The 14,874-nt window shown below is 46.6% G+C and overlaps 1 pseudogene; it reads right to left on the bottom strand.

Annotated features, from left to right (window-relative positions):
- Positions 1-13,843, bottom strand: part of LOC127923783 (epithelial membrane protein 2-like) — a 21,179-nt pseudogene extending 7,336 nt beyond the window's left edge.
- Positions 13,844-14,874: the final 1,031 nt, after the last annotated feature.

Here is a 14,874-nt window from a genome sequence, read left to right as displayed (position 1 = left end):
AGGTAGTCACCTGGAATGCATTTCAATTAATGTACACTGCCTTCGGAAGGTATTCAGACCCCTTGAATTGTTCCACAGTTTGTTACGTTACAGCCTTGTTCTAAAATGGATGAACTTCAGGGAATTTAAAAAACGCTATTTCTGACTTTTGTGAGCTCCCTCCTTGGCTGGAAAATGGCTGTATGGGCTGGATTTACAACAAGCGTATCTTTAGCAACAAGCGTATCTTTAGCAACAAGCGTATCTTTAGCAACAAGCGTATCTTTAGCAACAAGCGTATCTTTAGCAACAAGCGTATCTTTAGCAACAAGCGTATCTTTAGCAACAAGCGTATCTTTAACAACAAGCGTATCTTTAGCAACAAGCGTATCTTTAACAACAAGCGTATCTTTAGCAACAAGCGTATCTTTAGCAAAAGCGTATCTTTATCGTTTATCTTTAGCAACAAGCGTATCTTTAGCAACAAGCGTATCTTTAGCAAAAGCGTATCTTTAGCAACAAGCGTGAACAAGCGATCTTTAGCAACAAGCGTATCTTTAGCAACAAGCGTATCTTTAGCAACAAGCGTATCATTAGCAACAAGCGTATCATTAGCAACAAGCGTATCTTTAGCAACAAGCGTATCTTTAGCAACAAGCGTATCTTTAGCAACAAGCGTATCTTCAGCAACAAGCGTATCTTCAGCAACAAGCGTATCTTCAGCAACAAGCGTATCTTTAGCAACAAGCGTATCTTTAGCAACAAGCGTATCTTCAGCAACAAGCGTATCTTCAGCAATCTTCAGCAACAAGCGTGCAACAAGCGTATCTTCAGCAACAAGTGTATCTTTAACAACAAGTGTATCTTTAACAACAAGCGTATCTTTAACAACAAGCGTATCTTTAACAACAAGCGTATCTTTAACTTGTTGTTTATCTTTAAAATGGTGTATACTACTTGTATGTTTGAGGAATTTGTGTTGTTTTGAATTTGGCGCCCTGCACTTCAACTGGCTGCTGTCGAGGTGGGACGCTACCGTTGTACCAGAGAGAGGCTTGTTACCTCAAATTTCTGTTGTTCATTTTTAATACATTTGGTCAAATTTTGAAAATTCCTGTTTTCACTGTCATTACGGGTATTGTGATGTCGTTACGGGGTATTGTGATGTCATTATTGTGATGTCATTACGGGTATTGTGATGTCATTACGGGTATTGTGATGTCATTACGGGGTATTGTGATGTCATTACGGGGTATTGTGATGTCATTACGGGATGTCATTACGGAGTATTGTGATGTCGTTACGGGTATTGTGATGTCGTTACGGGTATTGTGATGTCGTTATTATTGTGATGTCATTACGGGTATTGTGATGTCGTTACGGGTATTGTGATGTCGTTACGGGGTATTGTGATGTCGTTATTGTGATGTCGTTACGGGTATTGTGATGTCGTTACGGGGTATTGTGATGTCGTTACGGGTATTGTGATGTCGTTACGGGTATTGTGATGTCGTTACGGGGTATTGTGATGTCGTTACGGGTATTGTGATGTCGTTACGGGTATTGTGATGTCGTTACGGGTATTGTGATGTCATTACGGGTATTGTGATGTCGTTACGGGTATTGTGATGTCGTTACGGGTATTGTGATGTCGGGGTATTGTGATGTCATTACGGGGTATTGTGATGTCGTTACGGGGTATTGTGATGTCATTACGGGGTATTGTGATGTCATTACGGGTATTGTGTGTAGATTGATGAGAGGGATCAATCCATTTTAGAAGAAGGCTGTAACGTAACAATGTGAGGGGGGAAGAGTCAGAATGTTTAAGTGACGTTTGGACAAAGGCCTGGGTTTGGTACCGTACATTGTTGATGGTGCTGATGAAGAGGAGGATGACTGAGATGACGTGGAACAGGAGGATGAAGGTTAAAATCACCAACATGTCTGTCTGTTACACGGGAACCTAGAGAGAGAGAGAGAGAGAGAGATTATATAGTTCACAATAATCGAGCAGGAAACTCCTGTTGTGAACTTCAACAGGATACATTCCTGTGCTGCAGTAGACGGGTCTGTTGTGAGCTAGACGGGTCTGTTGTGAGCTAGACGGGTCTGTTGTGAGCTAGACGGGTCTGTTGTGAGCTAGACGGGTCTGTTGTGAGCTGGACGGGTCTGTTGTGAGCTGGACGGGTCTGTTGTGAGCTGGACGGGTCTGTTGTGAGCTGGACGGGTCTGTTGTGAACTAGACGGGTCTGTTGTGAGCTAGACGGGCCTGTTGTGAGCTAGACGGGCCTGTTGTGAGCTAGACGGGCCTGTTGTGAGCTAGACGGGTCTGTTGTGAACTAGACGGGTCTGTTGTGAGCTAGACGGGTCTGTTGTGAACTAAACGGGTCTGTTGTGAGCTAAACGGGTCTGTTGTGAGCTAGACGGGTCTGTTGTGAGCTAGACGGGTCTGTTGTGAGCTAGACGGGTCTGTTGTGAGCTAGACGGGTCTGTTGTGAGCTAGACGGGTCTGTTGTGAACTAGACGGGTCTGTTGTGAACTAGACGGGTCTGTTGTGAGCTAAGACGGGTCTGTTGTGAACTAGACGGGTCTGTTGTGAACTAGACGGGTCTGTTGTGAACTAAACGGGTCTGTTGTGAGCTAGACGGGTCTGTTGTGAGCTAGACGGGTCTGTTGTGAGCTAAACGGGTCTGTTGTGAGCGGGACGGGTCTGTTGTGAGCGGGACGGGTCTGTTGTGAGCTAGACGGGTCTGTTGTGAGCGGACGGGTCTGTTGTGAGCTGGACGGGTCTGTTGTGAGCTGGACGGGTCTGTTGTGAGCTGGACGGGTCTGTTGTGAGCTGGACGGGTCTGTTGTGAGCTGGACGGGTCTGTTGTGAGCTGGACGGGTCTGTTGTGAGCTGGACGGGTCTGTTGTGAGCTGGACGGGTCTGTTGTGAGCTGGACGGGTCTGTTGTGAGCTGGACGGGTCTGTTGTGAGCGGGACGGGTCTGTTGTGAGCGGGACGGGTCTGTTGTGAGCTGGACGGGTCTGTTGTGAGCTGGACGGGTCTGTTGTGAGCTGGACGGGTCTGTTGTGAGCTGGACGGGTCTGTTGTGAGCTGGACGGGTCTGTTGTGAGCTGGACGGGTCTGTTGTGAGCTGGACGGGTCTGTTGTGAGCTGGACGGGTCTGTTGTGAGCTGGACGGGTCTGTTGTGAGCTGGACGGGTCTGTTGTGAGCTAGACGGGTCTGTTGTGAGCGGGACGGGTCTGTTGTGAGCTGGACGGGTCTGTTGTGAGCGGGACGGGTCTGTTGTGAGCTGGACGGGTCTGTTGTGAGCTGGATCTGTTGTGAGCGAATCTGTTGTGAGCGAAACGGGTCTGTTGTGAGCTAAAGGGTCTGTTGTGAGTCACATTGTGTGAGCCAATCTGTTGTGACAGATGAGTCTGTGATGAGCGAGGACGGGTCTGTTGTGAGCGGGACAATCTGTTGTGAGCTGGACGGGTCTGTTGTGAGCTGGACGGGTCTGTTGTGACTGAGGGTCTGTCACAGCTGGAATGTCTGTTGTGAGCTGGATCACATCTGTTGTGAGCTGGACGGGTCTGTTGTGAGCTGGACGGGTCTGTTGTGAGCTGGATCACTGTTGTGAACTGGACGGAGTCTGTTGTGAACTGGACGGGTCTGTTGTGAGCTGGACGGGTCTGTTGTGAGCTGGACGGGTCTGTTGTGAGCTGGACGACTGTTGGAGCTGGATCAGGGTCTGTTGTGAGCTGGACGGGTCTGTTGTGAGCTAGATGGGTCTGTGTGAGCTAGACGGGTCTGTTGTGAGCTAGATCGGGTCTGTTGTGAAGGCTGTCCAGTACCAGGCAGGTTAATAACCTCAGCGGATGGATTTCTCATTCAGCTCTAATCCTAATGAAGAAGAAACTAAATCCCAACTCAGCTAAAGCTTTCCTTTCTGTGTCACATTCGAGCCAATCAACAGATGAGTAATGATGACTGAGGAGCCAATCACATCGTTAATGATGACTGAGGAGCCAATCAGATCATTAATGATTACTAAGGAGCCAATCAACAGATGAGTAATGATGACTGAGGAGCCAATCAGATCATTAATGACTAAGGAGCCAATCAACAGATCATTAAGGATGACTAAGGAGCCAATCAACAGATGAGTAATAATGACTGAGGAGCCAATCAGATCATTAATGATGACTAAGGAGCCAATCAGCAGATCGTTAATGATGAGTAAGGAGCCAATCAGATCGTTAATGATGACTAAGGAGCCAATCAACAGATGAGTAATAATGACTAAGGAGCCAATCAGCAGATCGTAATGATGACTAAGGAGCCAATCAGATCGTTAATGATGACTGAGGAGCCAATCAACAGATGAGTAATGATGACTGAGGAGCCAATCAACAGATGAGTAATAATGACTGAGGAGCCAATCAACAGATGAGTAATGACTAAGGAGCCAATCAACAGATGAGTAATGACTAAGGAGCCAATCAACAGATGAGTAATGACTAAGGAGCCAATCAACAGATGAGTAATGGGTTTCTCCAGGTTCATCTCTCTGTGGGTGATGGCTTTGTTATGGAAGGGTTGGGAATATTGGGGAAGATGCCAGAGCTGTTAGAGTTAAAGAATAGCCAATTGGAATCTCTCTCTCTCCTACTCTAACTCAGTAGTTGGCATCAAAGCCATCAAATCATCCTAATAGATGATGTTAGATGTCGGGCCCCGACCCAGTTCCCTCTTTAGTGGAAAATGCTGACTTAGATTTAACTTTTAATGTAATTTCTTCTCTTTTTATATAACAGTCCTTAGATCTCTCCCTCACACACACACTCCGCTGAAACAGACTTTAGCCATGGAACAAATGATGGAAGCGAGAGGAGAGAGCTTCCAACACCACTAAGCTCCTTCCATCTTCCACGTGTAGAACTGTTAAGTCTTCTGTTTGAAGCTTTCTTTACCTCCTCTACGGGTCTTCACCTCCTCCTGATCTTCATCTCCTCCTCCCCCTCCTCCGGGTCTTCACCTCCTCCTCCTCCTGGTCTTCACCTCCTCCTCCTGGTCTTCACCTCCTCCTCCTCCTGGTCTTCACCTCCTCCTCCTGGTCTTCACCTCCTCCTCCTCCACCTGGTCTTCACCTCCTCCTGGTCTTCTCCTCCTCCTCTTGGTCTTCTCCTCCTCCTCCTCTAGGTCTTCTCCTCTAGGTCTTCTCCTCCTCCTCCTCCTCCTCCTCCTCCTCCAGGTCTTCTCTTCCTCTAGGTCTTCCTCCTCCTCCTCCTCTAGGTCTTCTCCTCTTCCTCCTCTAGGTCTTCTCCTCCTCCTCCAGGTCTCCTCCTCCTCCAGGTCTCCTCCTCCTCCTCCAGGTCTCCTCCTCCTCCTCCAGGTCTCCTCCTCTAGGTCTCCTCCTCTAGGTCTCCTCCTCCTCCAGGTCTCCTCCTCTAGGTCTCCTCCTCTAGGTCTCCTCCTCCTCTAGGTCTCCTCCTCTAGGTCTCCTCCTCCTCCTCTAGGTCTCCTCCTCCTCCTCTAGGTCTCCTCCTCCTCTTCTAGGTCTCCTCCTCCTCCTCCTCCTCTTCTAGGTCTCCTCCTCCTCCTCTCCTCTTCTAGGTCTCCTCCTCCTCCTCCTCCTCTTCTAGGTCTCCTCCTCCTCCTCCTCTTCTAGGTCTCCTCCTCCTCCTCCTCTTCTAGGTCTCCTCCTCCTCCTCTTCTAGGTCTCCTCCTCCTCCTCTTCTAGGTCTCCTCCTCCTCCTCCTCTAGGTCTCCTCCTCCTCCTCTAGGTCTTCTCCTCTCCTCTAGGTCTTCTCCTCCTCCTCTAGGTCTTCCCTCCTCCTCTAGGTCTTCTCCTCCTCCTCTAGGTCTTCTCCTCCTCCTCTAGGTCTTCTCCTCCTCCTCTAGGTCTTCTCCTCCTCCTCCTCTAGGTCTTCTCCTCCTCCTCTAGGTCTTCTCCTCCTCCAGGTCTTCTCCTCCTCCAGGTCTTCTCCTCCTCCAGGTCTTCTCCTCCTCCAGGTCTTCTCCTCCTTCCCCTCATTTAGCAGTAAAACACATGACCCTCGTTTCAGCAGTAAAACACATGACCCTCGTTCAGCAGTAAAAGTTGTTTTCCTTCATGGTTTATTTGATTTAATTGTCCTTTATTTTGTTTGAGACATAAATACTGAACGTGAATCCGGTGTGTTTAGAGCCTTTAGAAAGCCATACCCAGGCTAGCATCTTTAGAAAGCCATACCCAGGCTAGCATCTGTAGAAAGCCATACCCAGGCTAGCATCTGTAGAAAGCCATACCCAGGCTAGCATCTTTATAAAGCCATACCCAGGCTAGCATCTTTAGAAAGCCATACCCAGGCTAGCATCTTTAGAAAGCCATACCCAGGCTAGCATCTTTAGAAAGCCATACCCAGGCTAGCATCTTTAGAAAGCCATACCCAGGCTAGCATCTGTAGAAAGCCATACCCAGGCTAGCATCTGTAGAAAGCCATACCCAGGCTAGCATCTGTAGAAAGCCATACCCAGGCTAGCATCTTTAGAAAGCCATACCCAGGCTAGCATCTTTATAAAGCCATACCCAGGCTAGCATCTTTAGAAAGCCATACCCAGGCTAGCATCTTTAGAAAGCCATACCCAGGCTAGCATCTTTAGAAAGCCATACCCAGGCTAGCATCTTTAGAAAGCCATACCCAGGCTAGCATCTTTAGAAAGCCATACCCAGGCTAGCATCTTTAGAAAGCCATACCCAGGCTAGCATCTTTAGAAAGCCATACCCAGGCTAGCATCTTTATAAAGCCATACCCAGGCTAGCATCTTTAGAAAGCCATACCCAGGCTAGCATCTTTAGAAAGCCATACCCAGGCTAGCATCTTTAGAAAGCCATACCCAGGCTAGCATCTTTAGAAAGCCATACCCAGGCTAGCATCTTTAGAAAGCCATACCCAGGCTAGCATCTTTAGAAAGCCATACCCAGGCTAGCATCTTTAGAAAGCCATACCCAGGCTAGCATCTTTAGAAAGCCATACCCAGGCTAGCATCTTTAGAAAGCCATACCCAGGCTAACATCTTTAGAAAACCATACCCAGGCTAGCATCCGTTATTCAGCTGAGACACAGACCCTGCAGGACGCACACACACACACATCCTCAGTCCTGCTGGGTTCAAAGGCTTCCCTCTGACTCTGGAATCCCAAAATGACTACCGGGGAGGGGGGACAAGTGGCAGGTCTGAGAAATGACTACCACGTATATCAACCAATTGTCCAGGGCACTAGAACAGTCTGCAGCACCCTACTAGAATCTGAAGTCAAATGTCTACTGTTTGCTGATGATCTGGTGCTTCTGTCACCATCCAAGGAGGGTCTACAGCAGCACCTAGATCTGTCCCCAACCAAGGAGGGTCTACAACAGCACCTAGATCTGTCCCCAACCAAGGAGGGTCTACAACAGCACCTAGATCTGTCCCCAACCAAGGAGGGTCTACAACAGCACCTAGATCTTTCTGTACAGATTATGTCAGACCTGGGCCCTGACAGTACATCTCAGTAAGACAAAAAATAATGGTGTTCCAAAAAAAGGTCCAGTCACCAGGACCACAAATACAAATTCCATCTAGAAACCGTTGCCCTTGAGCCCACAGAAAACTATACAGACCTCGGCCTAAACATCAGCGCCACAGGTAACTTCCACAAAGCTGTGAACGATCTGAGAGACAAGGCAAGAAGGGCCTTCTATGTCACCAAAAGGAACATAAATTTCAACATACCAATTAGGATTTGGCTAAAAATACTTGAATCGGTTATCTAACTCATTGCCCTTTATGGTTGTGAGGTCTGGGGTCCGCTCACCAACCAAGACTTCACAAAATGGGACAAACACCAAATTGAGACTCTGCACGCAGAATTCTGCAAAAATATCCTCCGTGTACAACGTAGAACACCAAATAATGCATGCAGAGCAGAAGTAGGCCAATATAATGATCAAAATCCAGAGAAGAGCAGTTATTAAATTCTATAACCACCTAAAAGGAAGCGATTCCCAAACCTTCCGTAACAAAGCCATCACCTACAGAGAGATGAACCTGGAGAAGAGACCCCTAAGCAAGCTGGTCCTGGGGCTCTGTTCACAAACACAAACACACCCTACAGAGCCCCAGGACAACAGCACAATTAGACCCAACCAAATCATGAGAAAACAAAAAGATAGTTCTTTCTAATGTGTCAAGAAAGTATTGAGAAAGGCCGCTGGCAGACCAGCTGATAGTATCAGAGCTAATGGAAGTGTATTCTGATTCCTGTCACTTGTATCCAGCTTCATGTTTTATAGCACTGATAATGTTATAGCCATATGCTGCTACCAGTGTGTGTGTGTGTGTGTGTGTGTGTGTTTTCCTCTCTGCAGTAGTAGCAGCTTTCATGGTTCATTCAATATCAGCTGGGAGACACACACACACACACTAACAAGAGAAGCAACCGCAAAAGGCTCAGCCAAGCTCGCTCACGCTGACAGACATTCTTTCACCAAATGTGTTTTTAAAATCCCCCTCAGCCCAAGTGGGATACGCTTCCCCCTAATAGTTTAACGGTGAAGACAAAGGTTTCCCCAATCAGTAGACCAGGGTTCAGATCCCCCCCCCCGCTCCCAATCAGTAGACCAGGGTTCAGATCCCCCGCTCCCAATCAGGAGACCAGGGTTCAGATCCCCCCCGCTCCCAATCAGGAGACCAGGGTTCAGATCCCCCCGCTCCCAATCAGTAGACCAGGGTTCAGATCCCCCCCCCGCTCCCAATCAGGAGACCAGGGTTCAGATCCCCCCCGCTCCCAATCAGTAGACCAGGGTTCAGATCCCCCCGCTCCCAATCAGTAGACCAGGTTCAGATCCCCCCCGCTCCCAATCAGGAGACCAGGGTTCAGATCCCCCCCGCTCCCAATCAGGAGACCAGGGTTCAGATCCCCCCGCTCCCAATCAGGAGACCAGGGTTCAGATCCCCCATTCCCAATCAGGAGACCAGGGTTCAGATCCCCCCCCGCTCCCAATCAGGAGACCAGGTTCAAACCCCCCATTCCCAATCAGGAGACCAGGGTTCAGATCCCCCGTTCCCAATCAGGAGACCAGGGTTCAGATCCCCCGTTCCCAATCAGGAGACCAGGGTTCAGATCCCCCATTCCCAAGCAGTAGACCAGGGTTCAGATCCCCCCGTTCCCAATCAGGTGACCAGGGTTCAGATCCCCCGTTCCCAATCAGTAGACCGGGTTCAAATCCCCCTTCCCAATCAGGAGACCAGGGTTCAGATCCCCCATTCCCAATCAGTAGACCAGGGTTCAGATCCCCCATTCCCAATCAGGAGACCAGGGTTCAGATCCCCCCATTCCCAATCAGTAGACCAGGGTTCAGATCCCCCCCGTTCCCAATCAGGAGACCAGGGTTCAGATCCCCCCATTCCCAATCAGGAGACCAGGGTTCAGATCCCCCCATTCCCAATCAGGAGACCAGGGTTCAGATCCCCCCATTCCCAATCAGGAGACCAGGGTTCAGATCCCCCCGTTCCCAATCAGGAGACCAGGGTTCAGATCCCCCCCGTTCCTAATCAGGAGACCAGGGTTCAGATCCCCCCCGTTCCCAATCAGGAGACCAGGGTTCAGATCCCCCCGTTCCCAATCAGGAGACCAGGGTTCAGATCCCCCCGTTCCCAATCAGGAGACCAGGGTTCAGATCCCCCCATTCCCAATCAGGTGACCAGGGTTCAGATCCCCCGTTCCCAATCAGGAGACCAGGGTTCAGATCCCCCGTTCCCAATCAGGAGACCAGGGTTCAGATCCCCCCGTTCCCAATCAGTAGACCAGGGTTCAGATTCCCAATCAGGTGACCAGGGTTCAGATCCCCCCCGCTCCCAATCAGTAGACCAGGGTTCAGATCCCCCCCGCTCCCAATCAGGAGACCAGGGTTCAGATCCCCCGTTCCCAATGATCCCCCCCTCGTTCCCAATCAGTAGACCAGGTTCAGATTCCCAATCAGGTGACCAGGGTTCAGATCCCCCCCATTCCCAATCAGTAGACCAGGGTTCAGATCCCCCCGTTCCTAATCAGGAGACCAGGGTTCAGATCCCCCCATTCCCAATCAGGAGACCAGGGTTCAGATCCCCAGGAACCATGTTCCACAGCAGGGGAAATAGGAACCATGTTCCACAGCAGGGGAAATAGGAACCATGTTCCACAGCAGGGGAAATAGGAACCATGTTCCACAGCAGGGGAAAAGGAACCATGGAACCATGTTCCACAGCAGGGGAAAAAGGAACCATGTTCCACAGCAGGGAAAAAGGAACCATGGAACCATGTTCCACAGCAGGGGAAAACAGGGGAAAAAAGGAACCATGTTCCACAGCAGGGGAAAAAGGAACCATGTTCCACAGCAGGGGAAAAAGGAACCATGTTCCACAGCAGGGGAAAAGGAACCATGGAACCATGTTCCACAGCAGGGGAAAAGGAACCATGTTCCACAGCAGGGGAAAAAGGAACCATGTTCCACAGCAGGGGAAAAAAGGAACCATGTTCCACAGCAGGGGAAAAAGGAACCATGTTCCACAGCAGGGGAAAAGGAACCATGTTCCACAGCAGGGGAAAAAGGAACCATGTTCCACAGCAGGGGAAAAAGGAACCATGTTCCACAGCAGGGGAAAAAGGAACCATGTTCCACAGCAGGGGAAAAAGGAACCATGTTCCACAGCAGGGGAAAAAGGAACCATGTTCCACAGCAGGGGAAAAAGGAACCATGTTCCACAGCAGGGGAAAAAGGAACCATGTTCCACAGCAGGGGAAATAGGAACCATGTTCCACAGCAGGGGAAATAGGAACCATGTTCCACAGCAGGGGAAATAGGAACCATGTTCCACAGCAGGGGAAAAAGGAACCATGTTCCACAGCAGGGGAAAAAGGAACCATGTTCCACAGCAGGGGAAAAAGGAACCATGTTCCACAGCAGGGGAAAAAGGAACCATGTTCCACAGCAGGGGAAAAAGGAACCATGTTCCACAGCAGGGGAAAAAGGAACCATGTTCCACAGCAGGGGAAAAAGGAACCATGTCCCCATGTTCCACAGCAGGGGAAAAAGGAACCATGGCCCCATGTTCCACAGCAGGGGAAAAGGAACCATGGCCCCATGTTCCACAGCAGGGGAAAAGGGAACCATGGCCCCATGTTCCACAGCAGGGGAAAAAGGAACAATGGAACATTGTTGACAATATAAGACAGTAAAATGTAGAAGACAAGACTATTAAAAATAACTTTTTTTGTTCAAACTATCTGTATATATATTTTTTTACAAATCAAAACTGAAAAAGAATAAATATGGAGTCGAGGAGACAATTCAACCTGTCAATCATGTCCTTATGAACTCACATGTATTCATGTGAAAGTTGATTTGTATTTATGAGAATTATTTGGGATTGTAAAAAAAAGGTCAATATAAATAAAAACGACATTCAGTCTATAACTAGTATTTCACTACACACACACACACACACACACGATAGTGCAGCCATTTCCCTGACCCAGTGTTGCTACATGAGGTCCATTCATCAAATCACATTTTATTGGTCACAAACACATGGTTAGCAGATGTTAATGCGAGTGTAGCTAAATACATCCACCCAGTCAGTCATCCAATCATTCACTCAAATGTCACAACTACAGTTTACGAAAGAGGAGAATTGTGTTATGTCTCTCTCTCTCTCTCTGGGGACTGACAAGAGTAACACCATTGATGTCATCTCCCCCAGACAAAGGGGATTTAGAATGTTTAGAACACTGCAGATATATAAAATAGAATCCCAACCAGATCTCACAGTTTGACCAATTTTAACTTCAGATTCTGACGTTTCTCCAAATGTCAAATTTCAAAGGGTTAAAGTTTTGCCATTCATTCCAAATGGTTAAAAGGTTAAGGTTTTTGGATTCGGGTTCAAACGAAAACAAACAAACAAACAAAAAACGACTGGGATGGAAGGTTCAGATCCAGACTCATGGAGATACAGGTTTTCAAGGCATTTCTCCCCGCCAACATCCCCAGGACATAGACATTCAATGGAATGCATGGAGCTGAAATGATTCCTGCCGCGACAGATGCGTCTGGCTGGCAGTGTGTCTTCCAGACCGTAGAGCCCAAACCGGTCTCAACGTTCTGTCTCCGTTTCATTGCTGCTAATTAATTAAAATACGTTGTCTTTTACTTAAGCGAAACAGTAACGCAACGTAATGTTATATACAGTAAATCCCCATGGGGCGCAAACGTACATTACTTGAATGACGCTCATTCCTGAAGTTCCTTTTGTTCAGACATTCCAGTATGACTCTTTTTGGCCACACGGGGGCGCCATTCGGAAGCGAAAAGCAAGGTTAAGAAGGTTAATCTGCCAACGGAGAAATGTTGTCTGCGACCGTCTCTGAGCGCTCCTCCCACCAGGGCTATAAATCATCCGATTAAACCCAATGATGTATATAAAACTATGGATTGATTATGCTATGGTTTTGGCCATTGAGCAGTTTTGCAGCCACATTTCGGCCATATTGGAACTCCCCTTGTAGGAGCAGTCCTCCGTAGGAAAAATGGAATTCTATAAAAGGTTTCAAGGACAAAATGACATGTATTAAATAAAAAAATTAAAAAGTGTTGTAGTGGGGACAGCAACATTAGTACTCTAAAAAAATTGCTTTAATGAAAATGTTATATATATATATTTTTTTAAATAAAGTTTGTTTATATATAACTTGTTCTCAACTTGCCTACCTGGTTAAATAAAGGTGAAAAAAAATATATATATATATTCATATTTTATGCTTAGCTCAAACATATACATATATAAATCAATAAAATATGTATTAATATAATAAAACGTGTCAGAAACGAATGTAAACATTATTAAGCGCATTTGTAGATTCCAGAATATTATTTACATTTGTGGAGGGAGAGCCAAGATGGAGGCTCAGTGGTTTCAATACAGCGACACCTGTCAAATATCCAGGCTTCATACACGTCATTGATTAAAGTTAAACAGAGAGGGCTGCCGCTTATCACTTTTCCTCCAGGCTGTTGGGGGAAGAAAAAAAACGGCAAAAATGATCCAACCACAAAAAAAGGGTTATGGACAGTTTGTGCCCCGCGGGAAACAGTTTGGAAACCACGGAGTTAGAGCACCCTGTTGTAGGAGAACTTTCCTGCAATGCGTTTTAAAAACGTATCGTGTATTTGAGATTTAAAAGTTTGTAATTTCTACTTTCAAAATGTCAGATTTGATTTTCCCTTACGATTTTTTTTTAAAAATCAACCCCTGAAAAAAAAAAGTTCATTAATTATAATCCACATTTCCTGTTGCCACAGGATTATTTTCCTGCTGTAGGGAAACTGGCTCCACACACACACACACACACACACACACACACAGTAGTTGACTCCGCACACAAATACAATATAAACCCACCAAACGGACTGGATTATAGAACACGAAGGAAACTACATCCTTTCGTTGCGCAGGGAGACAAACTCCTAGACGGACGACGCCCCTTTCATTGGCAGGAACCAAAAGTTCAACTCAGTGGAAATTAAATTACTAACTTCAGTAAAAGTTACACACTCCTGCCACACCATCCAGTACACACATTATTTCAAACCTACCACGCCATAAAAAAAGGCTAATCAATAATATTACTCACCAAATGAACGGGGCAGCAGAGCTCAGGCGTCGCGCTAGATAGAGAGAAGGAAGGAGAGAGAGATGTAGTAGAAACGTGACCGTAGGTTGGCTGGGTCGTAGTAGTAAGAGAAGTAGCGGTGCGCGACCCCGGCTACTGTGTCGTGTACGCGCCTGACTCTGTGGTTGGGTGTGGTCTGTAAATTCTGTCCTGTGTTTGTCGGGAGGAGCACGGAGAGAGAGAGAACACAGAGTGTTCACAAACACAAACATAAACACAAACACAAACACACCCCACAGAGTCCCAGGACAGCAGCACAATTAGACCCAACCAAATCATGAGAAAACAAAAAGATCATTACTTAACACATTGGAAAGAATTAACAAAAAAACAGAGCAAACTAGAATGCTATTTGGCCCTACACAGAGAGTACACAGTGGCAGAATACCTGACCACTGTGACTGACCCAAAATTAAGGAAAGCTTTGACTATGTACAGACTTAGTGAGCATAGCCTTGCTATTGAGAAAGACGAGCTATGTGCTCACTGCCCAAAAAATGAGGTGGAAACTGAGCTGCACTTTCTAACCTACTGTCCAATGTATGACCATATTAGAGAGACATATTTCCCCCAGATCACACAGATCCACAAAGAATTAGAAAACAACCCCAATTTTGATCAACTCCCATATCTACTGGGTGAAATTCCACAGTGTGTCATCACAGCAGTAAGATTTGTGACCTGTTGCCACGAGAAAAGGGCAACCAGTGAAGAACACACACCATTGTAAATACAACCCATATTTATGCTTATGACATTTGAAATGTCTTTATTCTTTTGTAACTTCTGTGTGTAATGTTTACTGTTAATTTCTATTGTTTATTTCACTTTGGTTTATTGTCTATTTCATTTGCTTTGGCAACGTAAACAGCGTAAACAACGTAAACAATGTTAACCTAATGTTTCCCAATAAAGACCCTTTTGAATTGAATTGAGTTGAATTGAATTGAGTTGAATTGAGTTGAGTTGAATTGAATTGAATTGAATTGAGTTGAGTTGAATTGAATTGAATTGAATTGAGTTGAATTGAATTGAGTTGAATTGAGTTGAATTGAATTGAGTTTAATTGAATTGAGTTTAATTGAGTTGAATTGAATTGAGTTGAATTGAATTGAATTGAATTGAGTTTAATTGAATTGAATTGAATTGAGTTGAATTGAATTGAGTT

Source organism: Oncorhynchus keta, unplaced genomic scaffold (assembly GCF_023373465.1).
Source record: "Oncorhynchus keta strain PuntledgeMale-10-30-2019 unplaced genomic scaffold, Oket_V2 Un_contig_3250_pilon_pilon, whole genome shotgun sequence".
In the NCBI taxonomy this organism is placed as follows: domain Eukaryota; kingdom Metazoa; phylum Chordata; class Actinopteri; order Salmoniformes; family Salmonidae; genus Oncorhynchus; species Oncorhynchus keta.
This window is presented reverse-complemented; position numbering and strand designations above follow the sequence as displayed.